This window comes from Bison bison, unplaced genomic scaffold, assembly GCF_000754665.1.
Source record: "Bison bison bison isolate TAMUID 2011002044 unplaced genomic scaffold, Bison_UMD1.0 scf7180017864454, whole genome shotgun sequence".
Lineage (NCBI taxonomy): Eukaryota > Metazoa > Chordata > Mammalia > Artiodactyla > Bovidae > Bison > Bison bison.
The window spans coordinates 1235010-1239452 of NW_011495016.1; positions in this window are offsets into that span (position 1 = coordinate 1235010).

Below are 4443 nucleotides of genomic sequence, written 5' to 3' on the forward strand. Positions count from 1 at the left end.
AGCAGTCCTACTACTGGGCATATGTCCCGAGAAAACTATAATTGAAAAAGACCCCAGTGTTCATTGCAGCACTATTTACAATAGCTAGGACATGAGACCAACCTAGATGTCCATCAACAGATGAATAGACAAGGAAGTTGTGGTACATACACACTGTGGAATATTACTCAGCCCTAAAAAGGAGCACATCTGTCAGTTCTAGCGAGTTAGATGAACCTAAAACCGGTTACACAGAGTGAAGTAAGTCAGAAAGAGAAAAACAAGTCTCATACATTAACACATACATATGGAATCTAGAAAAATGGTGGGCTTCCCAGGTGGCTTAGTGATAAAGAATCCACCTGCCAATGCAGGAGATGTGGGTTTGATCCCTGGGTTAGGAAGATCCCCTGGAGATGGAAATAGCACCCCATTCCAGTCTTCTTGCCTGTGAAATTCCATGGACAGATGAACCTGGCAGGCTATAGTCCATGGAGTCACAAAAAGTCGGGCACGACTTAGCAACTAAACGACAACAGCAAGGGAAATGGTACTGATGAACCCATTTGCAGCGCAGGATATAGAGACGCAGACAGAGAACAGACTTGTGGGCGCAGCAAGGGAAGGCGAGGGTGGGATGAACTGAGAGTAGCTTTGGAACATATACATTACCATATTAAAACAGATAGCTAGTGGGAAGTTACTGCATGATGCATGGAGCTCAGACCTGGTGCTCTGACAACCTAAAGGGGTGGGATAGGAGAGGGGGGTCATTGGAGGGAGGCTCAGGAGGGAGGGGACAGATGTACACTTCTGGCTGATTTGCATTCTTTTTGGCAGAAACCAATACAACATTGTAAAGCAATTATCCTCCAATGAAAAATAAATTAAAAAAAAAAACAGGTAAACAGCAAGGTTCTACTGTCTAGCATAGGGAACTGTATTCAATATCCTTTAAACCATAATGGAAGAGAAAAAAATCAAGGAACACGTGGAGTTACACCATCCAGACATGTAAACTAGGGTTCCTGCTGTCACACCCAAGCTGATAGCAGTTGTGAATACTAAAAAACTCTTCTCACACACATTCCACCCATAGAGCCCATGACAACACCCTTCTGGATTTGATTACCAATCTCCCCATGTCTCAAGGCTACACTGAGAGCTCTCATTCAGAAACCAGCTCTGAAAACTGCCTATTAAATCATTCAAACATACTCCAGCTCAGTAGTTTTAACAGGCCTGAATTTACTTATAAAAAACTGTTGAAAATATATAACAATTGTTGATTCAGATTGATTCAATATATTTTCATGAATTTGAATTGCTTTCCTTGGCACACAGATGGAGACTATTTTAACTATCCTTTCAACAACAAAATATGCACCTCACATATTCATCCTCTCTAATAGAGCTGCATTTAGCATTAATCTATGTGATTTTTTTTAGGGAAAAGTTCAAATATGGATATGCTGCTGCTAAGTCGCTGCAGTCCTGTCCAGCTTTGTGCGACCCCATAGACGGCCACCCATCAGGCTGCCCCGTCCCTGGGATTCTCCAGGCAAGAACACTGGAGTGGGTTGCCATTTCCTTCTCCAGTGCATGAAAGTGAAAAGTGAAAGTGAAGTCGCTCAATCCTGTCCGACTCTTAGCGACCCCATGGACTGCAGCCTACCAGACTCCTCCATCCATGGGATTTTCCAGGCAAGAGTACTGGAGTGGGGTGCCATATATATAGGCTCTCAAAAAAAAAAAAAAAAGGATGTCTTTAAGTAGCACAATAGAGGCCTGAGAAAAGATCTCAGTTCTGCTTTTTAAACATTCTGTCATTTTGAACCTGAGGAAACATAGAGAAGTGGTTAAAGATGCAGGTTCCAAAGTTCAGATTGCTGTATGGGATCTTGAATGCAAATTTCTGTCCTATTGGTCACTGACTGGGTGTTATTTTACAGCTTTTTTAGACATCACTGAGTCTTAGTTTTCTTTAAAATAAATATAATGATAGCCCCTGGGGTCACATAGAGTCGGACACGACTGAAGTGACTTGGCAGCAGCAATTGTGTCAGCATTGTGTAAAAACATCTGATTTACAGCTCAATAAATATTAGTCATTATTTTTACCTTCTTTCCTCTGATACATTAGGAGCTCTTTGGAGGGCAAGGGTTAACTCATTTCTCTTTACACCTAGAGTGTTCAGTACAATCGCTCAATAAATATTTGTTAAGTTTTGTTGTTATGGGATTCTTAGGTCTGATAGAACCATCTGGAGCACTGCTATAAAGAATTTTGTAAATAACGTATTTCTTGTGGCACCAGATTACCAGGGTAAAGCAGGTAGTGACAAAGAGCAGAAAATTCTTTCCAATGCTAGTCACAAATCTCGAACATTTAACAGTCTCCAGAAATTTCCCAGTCTTTCTCTTCAGTAAAGGTGATTTGCTCTATGCGTAACTAAACTTTTTTTTTTTTTTTTGCCACACCACATAGCTCGTGGGATCTTAATTCCCTGACCAGGGATTGAACTCAGGCCACAGCAGTGAAAGTGCTGAGTCATAAGCACTGGACCATCAGGGAATTCCCCTTTTATAATGTTTTTTTGTTTGTTTGTTTGTTTGTTTTTGTTTTTTAATACAAAAAGCCTTAAATCAAAAATTATTCTTTTGTGAATAATTATTTTATTTATTTATAAGTAAATGAATATAATACGTCCGGATTTTTATTTGCTATATGTACACAAAACTGAAAATCAAATCTATTGATTTTAATACATAGTTCAAAGAATTTCAGACATGCCCTAAGCATGTTTAAAAATGTATTAATGCCCTATTTTCTTCATAAAGGCTTCTCTGATGACTTGGTGGATAAAAAGTCTGCCTGCAATGTAGGTGCCACAGGAGACTCAAGTTCAATCCCTGGGTCGGGAAGATCCCTTGGAGGAGGAAATGGCAACCCACTCCAGTATTTTTGCCTGGGAAATCCCATGGACAGGGAAGGCTGGTGGGTTACATTTCATGGGGTCACAAAGAGTCAGACACGACTGAGCACATTAGCACACGTGTCTTTTTTTTTCCTGGGTTCAGAAAGACGGGGATCTTTCAGCTTCACTGAGTCTTAGTTTCCTCATCTTTAAAGGAATGTAAGAATGTTAAATGAATGTAGAGATGTTAATCAGCTAAGATATTTCAAACTTGTTCTACAAATGTGGAATGATGATTCAAAACAAGGAAGGCCCAGTATAAAAAGAGAAAAAGCAAGGGGATGAACAACAATATTAATTTAGCCATTCCTTCACTCAGTAAATATTTACTGTGTTCACTATCCTTCCTTTGTTGGGAAACAGAAAAACAAAGCAGAAATGGGCTGCCCTTACCGGGTTTATATCTCAGTGGGAAAAGACACATTTTGTAATGAGCAAAAATTGCAATTGTGATGTTTAATAGGAAGGAGAAGTGCAATATACTCTGTGAACTACTATCAAGATGACAAAATCTAACCCAGAAGCATAGGGAATATTTCTCTGAGGAACTGATGTTTGAAGCAGAAGAATGAATCAATTAGCCACCTGCTGGGGTGTGTGTGTGTGTGTGTGTGTGTTTCCATGCAAATGCATGTTGGCCAGTTGTAAGGGGTAGGAGAGGGTAGCGGGTAGAGAAAGATCACTCCAAGAGGGTGGGCAAGAGGAACACCGTGCACAGTAAAGCTCCAAGGAGCTCACAGAGGCCAGCGTGCCTGGATCATGAAGGAGCAAAGAGAGAAAGAAGCACCCTGTAGCTACAGAGATGAATTGGGAATTGAACCTGAGAGCAACGGAAAGGCATTGCAAGTCTTTACATGGGTGTGTGACATGGCCATATGTGCATTTTTACAAGTTACTTGGCCTGATGTGGAGAGTGCATTTGAAGCGTTCTAGAATGGATATGGAGAAGCCAGGTAGGAAGCTCTGATAGTAACCCAGGTAAGAGAGGACAGTAGTTATTATGGTTTGACAAAATTGCGTGCGTGCCTGTGTGCTAAGTCGCTTCAGTCATGTCCGACCCTCTGTCCGTGAGATCCTCCAGGCAAGGATACTGGAGTGGGTTGACCTTCCCTTCTCCAGGCTATTATCACTGTTGAGGAGAAAATGGATTCAAGTCTGACACAGAAAGTAGGGGAGAAGCAGGTGCCGAGGTTGACTGCCCCTTTCCCCAGGTTTCTGATATGAAGTAAATGATGGTGCTGACTCAGATATGCAACTGAAAGAGAAGCCAATCTGGCGACAGGATCAGAAGTTCAGGCCTGGGGACTTCCCTGGTGGTCCAGTGGCTAAGACTCCACACTCGCAATGCAGAGGGCCCAGGTTCGAACCCTGGTCAGGGTACTAGATCCCACATGTTGCAACTAAGAGTTCACACGCCCAGCTAAAGATCCCACATGCCATAACTAAGAGCCAGCACAGTCAGATAAATAAATAAATAATAAAAAGA